Below are 16,836 nucleotides of genomic sequence, written 5' to 3'. Positions count from 1 at the left end.
GTATAATCACACAATTTATTGATGCTCATTTCCACATTACAAACCCCTTTTAAAAAATCGCCAAAATTCTCAAATTTTTCGTGTGTATTAACTCATAGATCTAGCGTCTGGAGCATCGAAAAAAATTTCTCAAAATTTTTTATGAGGATATACGTAATTATTTGGGGAACCTTTACGTATACTCATACCATTATTTTGTCGTCCATTTCCGCATTTTTAAGCCTCTTTTAAAAATCGTCAAATTTCCTGATTTTTCATGTGTATAGCCAATGGATCTGGCATCCGGAGCACCAAAATTTTTTTTTTTTGGAAGACATCCGTAATGAGTTGGGGAACCTTCATGTATACTCACATCATTTTTTTTACGCCCATTTCTGCATTTACAAGCGCCTTTTAAGAAAATCCCCCAAATTCTCTAATTTTTTGTGTGTATTAGGCTATTAGCCCTTGGATCTGGTGCCTGAAGTACCTAAAAGAAAGTTCTCAAAAAACTTTAAGAGGACCTTCTTATTGAGTTGGGGAACATTCACGTATACTCACACCTTTTTTTTATGCCCATTTCCACATTTACAATCTCTCTTTTAAGAATCGCCCAAAATCCCCAATTTTTCGTGTGTATTAGCCAATGGATTTGGCTCTCAGAACACCCAAAACAAATTTCTCAAAAAAAAATTCAAGACCTCCATAATGAGTTGGGGAACCTTCATGTATATTCACACCATTTTTTGACGCCCATTTCCACATGTACAATCCCCCTTTCAAGAGTCGCCCAAATTCAATGATTTTTCATGTATATTAACTCATGGATTCGGCGGTCGGAGTACCCAAATTTTTTTTCTCAAATAACTCTATGAGGACCTTTGTAATGAGTTGGAGAGTCTTCATGTATTCTCACACCATTTTTTTTTATGCTCATTTCCGTATTTACAAGCCCCTTTTTAAGAATCACCCAAATTTCTCAATTTTTCGTGTGCCAGTGGATCTTGTGCCTGGAACAACAAAATTTTTTTTATCAAAAAACTTTATGAAGACCTCTGTAATGAGTTGAGAATGGTAAGCACTTCTCACTTCAACCTTAAGGAATCTTTCTTGAACCCTTCAATGGCGGCTGGCAACCAGTCATTGCCGATGACTGGATTGCTAACATTGACAGAATTTCCCCCACTAACTGAGAAGAGAGATGACGCTTGCAAAATAAATTCACCTCACAAAACCCTATATGCTGATACAATTAGACCTACGAATACAATAGCAAAAAAAACAGAACCAGTTTTGATGAAACCAGTGACTATAGTTGAAGGTATACCAAGGATCAAATGGACCGAATCAGAAGTGGAAAGAATGAATATCAAACAGAATCTGGAATTTGCTATCATTGGCAAATTTTCATATGGATGGCCAGATTTAGAGTTTTTAAGAAAGGCAATTCCATCTCAGTGTGGAATTAAAGGGGAGTGCATGGTTGGCCTGTTACGGAATCGACATATTCTTATTCGTCTCTCATCCATGGAGGACTATATCAACATAATATGAAAAGGGGTATATTACATAACTTGTAGTGAAGGATATTCATATCTAATGAGGACTCTAATCTATGCTAAGTTTAGGGTGGAGGAGGAAACATTGAGATCCATGACATGGATTTCATTTCCGAATCTACTACCAACATTCTTCGAGAAGGAGTCCCTTTTTTCCCTGGCTTCAGCAGTAGGTATTTCTTTGCAAGTAGATCAGGCCACTATCAACAAGACTCGGCCAAGTTGTGCCAGAGTCAAAGTACTGGTGGATCTTCGTGCAGACCTGCCAAAAAAAATTTACATGGATATTGAGAATGAGAAAACAGGAGAAACAAGATCTCAAGCAGTTCACATCAGATATGACTACATTCTTAAATATTGTGAGAAATGTAAATTGCAAGGACATAACAAACTAGAGTGCAGAATTTTAAATCATGAACCACAGATGATTGACAAGGACAGGAAGTTGAAGGAGAAAATACATAGAGATAGTGAGGACAATGATAATAAGGATGGATTTCCTAGCAGACCTGAACCTCAACAATTTCAGAAAGGAAAAGCAAGGGTGTTGTCCAGTGGAAAAGTGGTGGGTGACCCTGGAAACTGGAAAATTATAAATGATCGAATGCTTCCTCAAGCAGTTAGTACCCAAGTAGAGGTTCCTGTCAGTAACATGTTTGATATTCTTAACAAGGATGAAGTTGAAGCCAACAATACAAAAAGTCCCAGCACTGACAGTGAGCAAGTAGAGAAAAAGGAGGCTAAGAGTGATAGAAAAGAGGAACAAGAAGCAGACAAGACAACAAAGGTGCAAATTGGAACAGTAATGCATGATTCTACAGTGAATGAAGCTATTCGGGCAACAAGTGGGTTAAATGACAACAATAAGGGTAGTATGACAAAGCAACAACTTCTAGGTGATACCAGTAGAAGCATCAACATCGCTTCAGACAATGGAAATCGTGCACAACAAGTAACTTCTACTAAGGAGTGGATAAATTCAGCATTTGCGAACCACAATAAAAAAAATGAAGAATCCAAGAATCAACAAGAGAAAAAGTTAGCTACTACTCCAACTAACAAGACGATTGATGTGGTAAATGAAGAAGAACTTAGCATCGGGTTAGGGGCAGTTGAAATTCAGCAAGGAGATGATATTGTTATAAGTGACCAGATGCAAGAGGATAGAAGTAATGACAGTATGACAATAGTTGAAGTCCCTACAGTAGTGCAAACAGATGATAGTTTTATGTTGATGTACACAGAGTCGCCTAATTCAACTTTGCATGACATTCTTACTCATAAGATTGTTGAACAAGACTCAGACCCAGAAGCTACAGAAGGTGCTAAGTTGATTGACAGTGCAATAAAATCAAAAGTAAATGAGACACAAATATACAAAGATGCAAATGTATCACCTAGGGTTGCTAAAGCAATGAAATCAGCTAGGAAGGGTAAAAATCAGGGTAATGGAGACTCAGCCCAATTAATTAGAGTGCAACCAAAGCGGAAGGTGTTTTCTCAATACTCAAGATGATGATTAAAGCTCTTATATGGAATATTAGGTCTGTAAAGACACAGAAAGCATTTCAAAGAGTGCAAATGTTGCATAATTATCATAAGTTTGCTTTTGTGGCTCTATTGGAACCTTTTCAGCATGTTAGATTCATCAATAAATATAGAAGAAGGCTCAAAATGCCTAAGGCGATGCATAATTGCAATGGAAAGATATGGATCTTTACTAACCATGGGTTTGATATGACAGTAGTGAGTGATTCTCAACAACAACTCACAATTTTGATACAAAGTCAATCTCTTATTAGTAACATATATGCTACTATAGTGTATGCTAAGTGTGATGCTGCTAGGAGGATGGAGTTGTGGGATGACATTTACTCATTAGCCAATGGAATGAGTAGTCCGTGGCTAATTGGTGGTGATTTTAATGTAGTGCTAAGTGGAGAAGAGAAAATAGGAGGTCTTCCGATGGTAAAGTGTGATCATGAAGATTTAAGAACTTGTATTGAGTCATGTGAGCTTGCATAAGTGCATTTCAAGGGTAATCCCTTTACTTGGTGGAATGGTAGGTCAGGCAGTGATTGTATTTTTGAAAGGCTTGATAGAATCTTGTTGAATTTTGAAATGCAAAATATCTTTCCTCATTTTGAGGTAGATCATTTACCAAGAACAGGGTCGGATCATGCCCCTTTGGTACTCTCATATTTAGGAAGCCATTTAGGTTTCTTAAATTTTGGACAGAACATGCATCTTTCAAGGATGTGATTAGGCAACAATGGGATACTGATTACTCTTCTAATTCATTTTTGAACATTAAGCTAAAGATCAAAAAGGTTAAGACTGCCCTAACTTCCTAGAGTAGGGAGACGTTTGGTGACATTTTTCAATAACTTATCATTAGAGAGGAAATAGCGAGAATTAAAGAGAAGTTATTTGAAGAAGATCCTTCTAGTGAGCATAGATTTGTCATGCAAAATAAAAAACGGAGTGTAATAAGTATCTACATTTTGAAGAAGTTTTTTGGCAACAAAAAGCTGGATATGACTGGTTTGTTAATGGTGATAGAAATACCAAATTCTTTCATAGTTTGGTGAAAGGTAGGAGGCAGAAGCTTAAAGTGAATAGAATTCAAAATTCACAGGGTGATTGGCTAGAGGAGGAAGGAGCGATTGCTTCAGAAGCAGTAGATCATTTTCAAAAGCAATTCACGAAAGAAAGAGATGCTACAAGCTTTTCTTTATTATCTCATATTCCTGAGTTGATTAGTGCAGAGGATAATGTTTTGTTGAGTGGGAGTCCTGATAGTGGAGAGGTTAAACGTGCAGTTTTCAAGCTTAATGGGGATAGTGCTAGTGGCCCGGATGGACTCACTGGTACATTCTACCAAGTCTGCTGGGATATTATTGGGTCAGATATTGTAAGAATGGTGAAAGATTTTTTTGCTAGGAACACTCTTCCAAAGTCTATTACTCATACTAATTTGATTCTCATACCTAAAAAGGATAATACAAACCTTCTCAAATATGAGACCTGTTAGCCTGAGTAACTTCATAAACAAGATTCTTTCAAGAATTGTACATGATAGACTAGAAGGCATGTTACCAAAGTTGATATCTTCTAATCAATCAGGTTTTGTCAAAGGAAAGAGCATTATTGAGAATGTTCTTCTTACACAAGAGGTGATTACAGATATTACCAAAAGAGGAAAACCTGCAAATGTGGTCATTAAGCTAGATATGGCTAAAGCTTATGATAGAGTTTCTTGGTTTTTCTTGATGAAGGTGTTAAAGAAGATGGGTTTTTCTAATAATCTAGTTGATATAATTTGGAGGCTGATCTCTAACAACCATTACTCAATTTTGCTCAATGGGCAATCTTATGGTTTTTTTCATTCTACAAGAGGAGTGAAGCAGGGAGATCCTCTTGCTCCTGCTCTTTTTATTATATCAGCAGAGGTTCTTACTAGGGCTCTCAACTCTCTATTTGATGATCCCCGATATGTTGGATATGGGATGCCAAAGTGGAGTGTTAATCTGAATCATCTTTCTTATGCAGATGACACCATTATCTTTGCTTCTTCTCATTCATATTCTTTGGAAATTTTTTTGGTTACTTTGCAAGAATATGAGAAGCAATCAGGACAGAAGGTGAATAAAGAAAAGAGTTTCTTTTATTTACATCAAAATGTGGCGGCAGGGATCGCTCAGCAAGTGAAGCATAACACAGGCATGAGGAAGAGAGTATTCCCAATGAAATATTTAGGATGTCCCATCACTCATGGTAGAAAAAGGAAAGAACATTATTCAGAATAGCTGAACAGAGTGAAAGGTAGAATTCAAGCATGGAAAGGAAAAAAGCTCTCTTATGGCGGTAAAGAGGTTCTTCTATCTAGTGTTCTTCAAAGCACTCCCATTTATACCTTATCTGCTATAACCCCTCCTATGTGTGTGATTAAGGAACTTCATAGGATTTTTTCTAGATTATTTTGGAGTAACAAGGAAACAGGAAGGAGCAAACATTGGTCGGCGTGGAATAAAGTTTATTTTCCAAAGCAGGAAGGTGGACTTGGTTTCAGATCTATGTTTGATGTCTCTCAGGCCATGTATGCTAAGTTGTGGTGGAGGTTTAGGACACAAAATAATTTGTGGTCCAATTTCCTTTGGAATAAATATTGCAAGAAGCAAATTCCGACTCTTGTTGAATGGAAAGAGGGCTCTCAAATCTGGAAACATATGCTAGAGAACAGGGAGATTATCGAGCAACACTTATGGTGGGAACCAAAGGGGGGTACTTCTACTATATGGTATGATAGTTGGTCTACATTGGGACCTCTTCATCTACTTCTTTTAGAGAGTCAAACATGTCATCCTATGAGAGATATTGAAGAATTTCTAACAACTGATTGCTGGGACTTTGAAAATATGAAGAATTATGTTCCAGAGTAAGTGGTGAATCATGTCACACTGAATTTGTGTAATGTTAAGCTAAGCGGACAAAGTGATAAACCGTGGTGGACTAAAACTAGCACTGGAAAGTTCAGTGTTAAAAGCACTTGGGAATTGTTGAGGCAAAGAGAGGATATCAATGATGATTTTAAACTTTTATGGATGAAAGGATTACCTTTTAAATTCTCCTTTCTTTCTTGGAGAATTTGGCAAGGTAAGGTTGATGTAGTTGTTGTCATGCATTCTTGGAATCATAATATTTCTCAATTGTGCAAATGTTGTTCTATATCGGAGAGAGAAACAATTGAGCATTTATTTCTAAAAGGTGAAATTGCATCTATTGTATGGAATTATTTTGGTAGAGCAGCGGGCTTGACTGGCTCATTTGTTCAACTGAAGCAGTCAGTGAAGATTAAATGTGGTTTTTCAAGCTGTTCCTATTGTGATTCTATGGTTTCCATGGAAAATGAGAAATACTATCCATGGAAATGCAAGATTAAATGTGGTTTTTCAAGCTGTTCCTATTGTGATTCTATGGTTTCCATGGAAAATGAGAAATACTATCCTTCATGGAGGTTCTTATTCAATTGGTAAAGTTAAATGGGAGATCACTGACACTATTTTGAAATTACTCAAAGAGAGATTTAATTGGGACTTCAGTTCCAATAATTGGCTATTGTTAATAGCATCTCTAGAGGGATACAAAGCTAACCACATCAGTAAGAGTGTTAGATGGTTCCAAGGCTGGCAAACAGATCGGTTTTTGTCCGGTCCGGTCCGGTTCCCGTACCGGTAAGATCGGTACCGGTTGAACAGGTAAGGAACCGGTCTTATAGGTACCGGAACCGGTACCGAAACGAAACCCAAATTTTTATCCGGTTGATCCGGTTCGGTAAGAATCGGTTCCGGTCCGGTTCAACGGTCAATTTAATTTTATTTTTTTTTCTTTTTTAAAAATGTGAACGTTAAAGAGCCGTTGGGCCCTTTTAGACGTTGGGCTGGGGCCCAAAACGGCTCCAACCAGCCCCCACCCCTCTCTACCCCTTAACACTATAAATATACTCATATTTTTTCATTTAAATCACAAATTCACAAACTATTTCATTAATATCTTATAAAATCTCTTAATTTTCAATCTCTCATAAATTCATAATTATTATTTTGTGATATTGACTTGGAGTTTGAATTTCGGAGATTTATTTGAAGTAAATCGGAAGCTTCAATTGGCATCTCTCAATTCCGGCTTTGGTTATACGTCTACTTTTACATAGACGTTCGGTACATTCGTTCCAACTTTAATTTTTTATTTGTTTATTAATTAAGTTATTTTATTTTTTTGTTATATTATCTTTCTTGTTTTTCATAATATTAATTATTTTAGACTTGAACATGAATTTTGAAAAATATAGTGGTAAAAGACCAATGTCGGAAAGAAAAAATAATAGGGGAGGAGGAAGTAGTTCTAATTCTAAAAATTTGCCACCTCCTAGATTTAGAATTAATACTAATGATTATACTCATGTTGATGAAACTTCTTTTACATGAAACTCACGACCTATTGAATTTAATTCCGAAAATGAAGTAGATCATGAAACTTTAAATAGATGTTTTACTAATTTTGAGGAAGAATTAGACGATGAAGTAGAAATAAATGAGGAAGATGATGAGATCCCTACCCCTACTAGTCCGGCTACCGAATTATCGGAACAAGATGAAGTCCCCTCTTTACCTACTTTTTCAAAGACCGCTGTACGTGTTAAAAGATCTTTAGTATTGAAATTTTTGGTACAAAATGAGGAAAAAACTACTGTTACTTGCACGAAATGTAAATTCATCATGAAACATGTAACTACGGGTACACAAGGGGGAACGGGACGACTAAGAACACATTTGAGAAAGTGTAATAAAGAATTTGCTCGCCTAGATGATATAGAAAGGGCTAATAGAAATGGAATACCTCAACCTGAAAATTCTATGGGAGCTGGAGGTTCTAATATGGTTCAAAGTGTATTAAATATGACTAACCCGGCTAGCCGAAGCACACACCGCACATATAGTAAAGAAAAAGATCGTAGAGAATTAACTAAAATGATTGCTGTTTGTGGTTTGCCTTTTTCATTTCCTTCACATCCTGGTTTCATTCAGTATATTCGAGAATTGTATAACCCAGATTATGAAGGTATTCCAAGAAGTACAATTAAAAGTGATCTTTTTAAATATCAAAAAGAATATTGTCATTTTCTTCGTTGTTTATTTGTTTATTATGATGGTAGATTATCTATTACTTCTGATATGGGACGTAGTCCTAATGGTAATGATTATTTTACAATTACTGTCCATTGGATTGACCATGAATGGAACATGCAAAAACGAATATTAGGATATAAATATGTTGAAGAAACTAAAATCGGTGCTTTTATAGCAACAAAAATAGGCTTTATTTTACAATTTTATGGAATATGTGATAAAATAATGAGTGCCACTTTAGATAATGCTTCTAATAATTTAAAAGCAATTGATCATTTAAAATGTAGACATTGTCCAATTGATAATGATTCTTTTCATATTAAGTGTGCCGCACATGTGTATAATTTGATAGTAAAAGATGGTATTTCTCAATTTGGAATTTCTTGTGAAAAAATTAGACTTGCTTGTAATTGGATTTTTAAAGCTAAAATAAAAGCTAGAATTACAGAATTTAAAAATCGTTGTAAAGAATGTGGACTTGAATATAGAAAAGTCCAAAAGAAGTATGCACTAGATGAAATTCTTTATTTGAAATGCTTCAAATTGCTTATATTTATCAAGAGCCGGTACAATTAGTTTTTAATGCTCATAATGCGGACCCGAATTTGAGAATTGGCTATGAAGATTGGGAAAATACAAAAGAACTTATTGAATTTTTAACTGTTTTTTATAAAGCAACAAATGTTGCTTCTGGTCAATATTATCCAACTATTTCTTCTATTTTAGTAAATATTTGTGCTATTTCATCTGAATTTGCAAAATATAAAGGAAAAGATCGATTTGAAAATTCCCTTACTTTTATGATTGAAAAATTTTTAAAATATTTTTCCCTAATCCTCAAATCTATTTGACTACTACTACTTTCAACCCAAATTACAAATTAAAAGGTGTTGAAAGAATGGTTGAAAAGATTTATGCAAATTTAGAAATTAAAGATGATGAAACTCCTAGTGTTGAAGATTGTAAAAGTAGCATATATATAAAAGCTAGAGAGTTAAATAATACATATAAATCTATGGAAAAAAATATTCCAATTGTTGAACCTCCATCTTGTAAACCTAGAAGCGATGATACGGATGATTGGATGGATGATTATCTTGAGCTTGAATCATCTACTAATAATGATTTTGATTTATATTTCAATCAGGCACGGGAAAAGATTAGGCATGAAAAAGGACAACTTCAAGCTTCAATATTAGTATGATGGAAGAATCGTGAAAATCAATTTCCGACCCTTGCTAGGATTGTTCGAGATGTGGTAGCGATTCAAGCATCATCGGTCGCTTCGGAGCAAGCCTTTAGTGCGGAAAAATTTATGATTGGAGATCATTGATATTCATTAGCAAAGGATAATTTGGAAATATCGGTGTTGTTTCGAGATTGGGTCAATGCCGAAAGAAGAAATACCAGACTACCACAATTAAATAGCCAAATAGAAGACGAAATAGATGAAATATTTGGTGATAATAGTGATGATGGTATGGAAGCAATGGAAGAAGAACGACAAATACAAGTTCCAAAAAATGTTTCTTTTGAAATGATACAAAAGTTACGAAAAGATTTTAAAAAGAGTTTCAATTGTTAGTACAATAATTAATATTCAATACCTAGATTATGTACTCTGTCTCTTTCTAATATTTGTATTGTACAATTTATTTATTTGAATAAATATACGGCTATTCGCCTTGATTTTCTTTTAAAATAGTCTCTTATATTTAATCCAAGTCATTTTAGAAATTTAATTTTCAACTATTTTAATATTATTTTAAAGTTTAAACTTTAATATAAAATTGAATTTTAAGATTTAAACTTTAAATTCAATATAAACTTTAAACTTTAAACTTTAAAGTCAATTTTAAACTTTAAATTCAATATAAAGTTATAAACTTTAAAATTTAAAGTCAATTTTAAACTTTAAACTTTAAAGTTTAAACTTAAATTCAATTGAAACTTTAAAGTAACTTTAAAGTTTAAAGTTTTAAATTGAAGTTTTTTAATAATATAATTTAATTAATTAATAATATTATATTATATAATAATTAAAGTTAATAAAAAATAAAAAAAAATTACCGGTACAAAATGATCCGGTAAGAACCGGTTCCGATCCGGTCCAAACCGGTTCCAATCCGGTAACTAAGGGACCGGACGGAACCTTATGGAAATTTTTGGTAACGAAATCCGGTAACGAGGACCGGTTCCGGTACCGATTCCAGTAAAACCGGTCCTGTTGATCCGGTCCTGTCCGTTTGCCAGCCTTAGATGGTTCCCTCCTCCTACTGGTTGGCTAAAATGCAACACGGATGGGGCTTCTAAAGGGAATCCTGGGTCTAGCTCTGCAGCGTTTTGCATTAGAGATCAGAATGGGAATTTTCTGGCTGCTAAGGGAGTTAAAATGATTGATTCTACTAATTTAGTGGCAGAAACAAGAGCTATTAGAGAGGGATTGATGTTCTGTAAAGAGAATAGATTGACTAACGTATTGGTAAAGACAGACTCTCTGGCAATGGTTAATATCATAGAAGGGAAGTGGGAGATTCCTTGGAGTTTGAGTTTGGAGGTAAACACTATCAATGAGCTAATGAGGATTGTCTCAGCAAGAGTACAACATTCCCTCCGGAAAGGAAATACTCTTGCTGATTTTTTAACTAACTTGGTTTTTATTTTTGCAGGTGGCTTTCAATATAATCAATTCCAGGAACTTCCAAGTGAAGTCAAAAGAATCATTAACCTAGACAAAGTTGGCAATCCTCATATAAGAAGAATCTTCACAGATTAACTAAAAATTCATCAAACTCTTAATTATATGAAAGGAAGGTGAAAGTAAACAGTAGTCACTTCTCTAGAAGGCAAATAACAAAGTCTGAAGAAATTTCACATGGTTATAGCATCATGCACCTGGTGAGAGCTTTGGGGTGTCCTTTTGATGCTAAATCAAGACTTGGTTGAGTAATTCTAGTAAGTTGCTACTGTCTTGAAGAGGATCCTTCTTCACCTGTATCAAAAGTACATAATATATTAGATCTCAATTTATAGATTTTGGCCTATAATTTAGTTTTTAGATGGTGGTATTAATCTCCTTAGAGATTCAACCCATTAGAAGCTAGATAAAGAGAAAAATCTAGATCTTGAGAATCTAAGTTCTGGTTTTTAGTAATGGAGGAGAGAGCTTTGGTTCTTACACATTGTTGAGGTTATAGTTGGAAATTGAGAGGCTATAGGGGTCACTTACTGTGTTTTGATGACTTTGACATGCTTTTTCCAAGCTCGATAATGGATTCTCCTCTTCACTAATGTATGATGAAGTCGAACAAGAGGTCAACTACAACAACAAAGAAACAAGCTTATCAATGGAAAAAAGACGAAGTGGAAAGGTTTCACCTATTTTTTCGTCTATGATTGAAGCAGTTCCACCTCTTGAAGAACAAGCTTTCGGATGGATTAGAGGTGAAATGGTTGATTGATAGCTGGAGATGTGGATGAAGTTTTGAAGAGGACAACTATTCACTTTCCTCTTTCCACTTTTAGTTCTGTCCAGAATTTAATTCTTTTCCTTTCTAATTTCTCTTTATTTGTTTGTTTATTGTTTTCTTTATTTCATTCCTTATTGATTGGGTCTGCTGACTTGGGCCTGATCATTTGATGTATATTGCTTTTATTTTGATTAATAAAATCTGGCCCTTTGGCCTTTTAGTTAAAAAAAAAATGAGTTGGGGAACCTTCACGTATAATCACACAATTTTTTTGACGCTTATTTCCACATTTACGAACCCTTTTTAAGAATCGCCCAAATTTCTCAATTTTCGTGTGTATTAGACTATGGATCTGGTGGCCAAAACACCAAAAAAAATTTCTCAAAATTTTTTATGAGGACCTCCGTACTGAGTTGGGGAACCTTCACGTATACTCACACCATTTTTGGAGTCATTTCCGCATTTACCAGCCCCTTTTTAAGAATCCCAAATTCCCCAAATTTTCGTGTGTGTTTTCCCATGGTTGTGGCGCCCGGAGCACCCAAATTTTTCTTCTCTAAAAACTTTATGTGGACCTATGTAATGAGTTGAAAAACCTTCACGTATACTTACACAATTTTTTTTATGCCCATTTCCATATTTACAAACTTCTTTTTAAGAATCGCCTAAATTTCCCGATTTTTCGTGTGTATTTGCCTATGGATCTAACGCCCTGAGTACCCAAAAAAAATTTATCAAAAAACTTTATGAGGACCTCTATAATGAGTTGGAGGACCTTCACGTATACTCACACTGATTTTAAAAAAACATTATGAGACCCTCTGTAATGAGTTGGGGAACCTTCACTTATGCTCGCACTATTTTTTTAACTCCCATTTCTAGATTTACAAGTCCTTTTTTTAAGAATCGCCCAAATTTCTCAATTTTTCATATGCATTAACCCATAGATCTGGTGCCCTGAGTACCCAAAAAAAAATTCTCAAAAAACTTTATGAGGACCTCTGTAATGAGTTGGAGGACCTTCACGTATACTCACAGAATTTTTTTATGTGTATTCCGCCTTTTCAAACCCCTTTTTAAGAATCGCGGAAATTTCCCGATTTGTCGTTGTATTAGCCATGAATCTAGCGCTTGGAGCACCCAATTTTTTTTCTTCTAAAAACATTATGAGGCCCTCCGCAATGAGTTGGGAACCTTCACTAATGCTCACAACATTTTTTTAACGCCCATTTTTTAATTTACAAGCCCTTTTTTTAAGAATCGCTCAAATTCTCGAATTTTTCATATGTATTAGCCTATAGATTTGGCGCCAGGAGCACCTAAAAAAAATTCTCAAAAAAAATTTATGACGACCTCTGTTATGAGTTAGGGAACCTTCACGTATAATCACACAATTTCTTAACGCCCATTTCCATATTTACAAGCCCTTTTTTAAGAGTCGCCCAAATTTTCTGATGTTTCGTATGTATACATTAGTCCATGGATCTGGCACCGGAGCACCCAAAATATTTTTCTCAAAAAACTTTATGAGGATCTCCATAATAAGTTGTGGAGCCTTCAAGTGTACTCACACAATTTTTCTAATGCCCATTTCCGCGTTGACATGCGTTTTTTTAAGAATCGTCCAAATTTCACGATTTTTCGTGTGTTAATTCCTATGGATCTGGCGCCCGGAGCACCCAAATTTTTTTCTCAAAAAACTTTATAAGGACCACCGTAATGAGTTGGGGAACATTCACGTATACACACCCTATTTTTAACACCTATTTCCGCATTAACAAGTCTTTTTTTAAAATCGCCCAAACTCCCCGATTTTTTGTGTATTAGACCATGGATCTGACGCCCGGAGAAACAATTAGTTTTTTCTCAAAAATCTTTATAAAGACCTCTGTAATGAGTTGGAAAATCTTCACGTATACTCGCACCATTTCATAAACTCCCATTTTCGCATTTACAAGCCTTTTTAAAAGAATCGTCCAAATTTCCAGATTTTTCGTGTGTATTATCCTATGGATCTGGCGCTCAGATAAACCAATATGATTTTCTCAAAAAACTTTATGAGGACCTCTATAATGAGTTGGGAAACCTTTACGTAGACTCATACTATTTTTTAACGCCCATTTTCGCGCATTTACAAGGTATTTTTTAAGAATCATCCAAATTTTCCAATTTTTCATGTGTTAATCCATGGATCTGGCATTCGGAGCAACCCAACTTTTTTTAATCAAAAAACTTTATGAGGACCTCCGTAATGAGTTGTGGAACCTTCACGTATACTCACACTATTTTTAGCACCTATTTTCGCATTTCCAAACCCTTTTTTAAGAGTCGCCCAAATTTCCTGATTTTTCATATGTATATTAGCCCATAGATCTGGCGCCCGGAGCACCCAAATATTTTTTCTCAAAATAATTTATGAGGACCTCCGTAAAGAGTTGGGGAACCTTCACGTATACTCACACCATTTTCTTATAGCCTATTTCCGCATTTACAAGCTATCTTTTAAAAATCGCCCCAAATTCTCTGATTTTTCGTGTGTATTAGCCCATGAATCTGGCGCTTGGAGCATCCAAATTTTTTTACTTAAAAATCTTTAAGAGGACTTCCGTAATGAGTTGAGGAACCTTCATGTATACTCACACAATTTTTAACGTCATTTCCGCATTTACAAGTTCTTTTTTAAGAATCGCCTAAATTTCTTGATTTTCGTGTGTATTAGCCCATGGATCTGGCATCTGGACTCAAAAGTTTATCTCAAAAAACTATATGAGGATCTCCGTAATGAGTTGGGGAACCTTCACGTATACTCATACCATTTTTTAACGCACATTTCCGCATTTACAAACCCTTTTTTAAGAATCTCCCGAATTCTCTGATATTTCATATGTATTAGCCCATGGATCTGGCGCACGGAGCACCCAATTTTGTTTCCTCAAAAATCTTTATGAGGACCTGCTTAATGAGTTGGGGAACATTAACGTATACTCATCCATTTTTTAACGCTCATTTCCACATTTACAAGCTCTTTTTTGAAGAATCGCCCAAATTCTCTGATTTTTCGTGTATATTAGCCTATGGATCTGGCGCCTGGAGCACCTTCGTAATGATTTGTGGAACCTTCACGTATAATCACAACATTTTTAACACTCATTTTTGCATTTATAAGCCTTTTTTTAAGAATCACCCAAATCCCTTGATTTTTTGTGTGTATTAGCCAATGGATCTAGCCCCCGGAGAACCCACAATTTTTTCTCCAAAAACTTTATGAGGACCTCTGTAATGAGTTGGTGAACCTTCACATATACTCACACCATTTTTTTAACGACCATTTCTGCATTTACAAGCCTTTTTTTAAGAATCGCCCAAATTCCATGATTTTTCGTGTGTTACCCATGGATCTGTTACTCGGAGCACCCAAAAACTTTTTCTCAAAAAACTTTATGAGGACCTCCGTAATGAGTTGGGGAACCTTCACGTATACTCACACCATTTTTAAATGTTCATTTCTGCATTTACAAGCCTTTTTTAAGAATCGCCCAAATTCTCTGATTTTTCGTGTGTTATAACCCATGGATTTGGCGCCCATAAATCCCGAATTTTTTTTTCTCAAAAACTTTATGAGGATCTTCGTAATGAGTTGGGAAACCTTCACGTATACTCACACCATTTTTAAACATCCATTTCTGCATTTACAAGCATTTTTTAAGAATCGTTCAAATTCTCCAATTTTTCGTGTGTTATATTAACCCATGGATCTGGCATCCGGAGCACCCAAAAAAAATTCTCAAAAAACTTTATGAGGACCTCCGTAATGAATTGGGAAACCTTCACATATACTCATACCATTTTTTTAACGTTCATTTTCGCATTTACAAGCCTTTTTCAATTCTATGAATATTTGCTTTTAGTATTCCATTATTATTAATTAGGTTTCTGGATATACATTGAATTTGCATATGATTAATTATAATGAGATAAACTTGATGCATGCAAGATCACAAATAAATTGTATTTGATTAATATAATATTAATTATCTAAATTTATAAATTTTATTTTTCGCTCCAATTAAGATACTATTAACGAAAGAAGCAAGATCACAAATAAGTCGTATTTGATTAATATAATAATTATCTAAACTCATAAATTTCATTTTTCGCTCCAATGAAGATATAACAAAAGAAGCTATTGGTAAGAATTCCAATCATCTCACATGATAAACAAAATTCACCTAAATCATAGAGTCGCAATTCCAAAGGTTTCATATAGTACTATGATTATCTAATATACTCAGTACTTTTTGTTGAACAGGTAAATTGGTCGAATTTTGTATCTGAAGTAGATACATGTGTTCTATGTGATATAATACAAATCAGTTGTCATATAAGATAAGTATATCTCACATAATTGTCATGTAGAATTAGGACGCGCGTGTCTATTTATTCAATTTATATAAATTTAAAATGTCTACTTATCTAACTCCCAAATTAAAGAATATAAATATCAGTTAAACTTGAATTAAAAAAAAATACGTTTATATATTATGTCGTTTTCAAATATGCCTTCTTCATGACAAAATAATATCACGAGGGTGATAATAGCTTGAATGGAAGACACAATTACTCTAGTCATCATCCATCCCACACAATATCGAACTAATTTGTACCATTTAATTTTGCATTGTGGATGATATCGATCCTTTAAATTACTTAAGCTTAATACATTGCCAAATCTTTTAAACGTGTTATTATATTTCATTTAAATATGTGAATTAAGTCTTGTTTCAATTATAAACATTTAAATTCTTTATAAAGTTTTCTAATTAAACACTTTCGATTCAAGTTTTTTGTAACGTGAATAACTTAACCACTTAAATTATATCACCTTCTTTGATTATACAAATCAACTTCAATAACACATAAAATCTTAGATGCTAAAAAAAATGATGATGTACATAATTAAAAAATAGTAACACTCGTAAGAGTTTTTCAAAATTTGAAGCAGAAGTTAACTAATATGTTCATACTTAATTGTATACTTTGGCACTTAATTAAAATAAATTATAATTTAATTATCTAAATGAAATACTTCCGATGAATTTAAGATATTATTGATGCATTTTAGAAAAATAAAATATACTG

General features: G+C 34.4%; 1 protein-coding gene across 3 annotated transcripts in view; it reads left to right on the top strand.

The window, feature by feature from the left end:
- Nucleotides 1-16,836, top strand: part of LOC125819887 (probable rhamnogalacturonate lyase B) — a 425,441-nt gene that overhangs the window by 295,840 nt on the left and 112,765 nt on the right. Inside the window, exon 1 of one of the 3 annotated variants that reach the window (XM_049499294.1) lies at nucleotides 5,142-5,151. The exons of the other annotated variants lie outside the window; for them this stretch is intronic. The gene's annotated coding sequence lies outside the window, so the exon portion shown is untranslated. Of the gene's footprint in view, nucleotides 1-5,141; nucleotides 5,152-16,836 lie in introns of those variants that run through there. 3 annotated transcript variants of the gene reach the window in all.

The sequence above is a fragment of the Solanum verrucosum genome, unplaced genomic scaffold (genome assembly GCF_900185275.1).
Source record: "Solanum verrucosum unplaced genomic scaffold, falcon-dt-bn FXZP01000229.1, whole genome shotgun sequence".
Taxonomy (NCBI): Eukaryota; Viridiplantae; Streptophyta; class Magnoliopsida; order Solanales; family Solanaceae; genus Solanum; species Solanum verrucosum.
The sequence above is the reverse complement of the archived record's forward strand: the minus strand, read 5'-3'. Positions and strand labels throughout refer to the sequence as shown.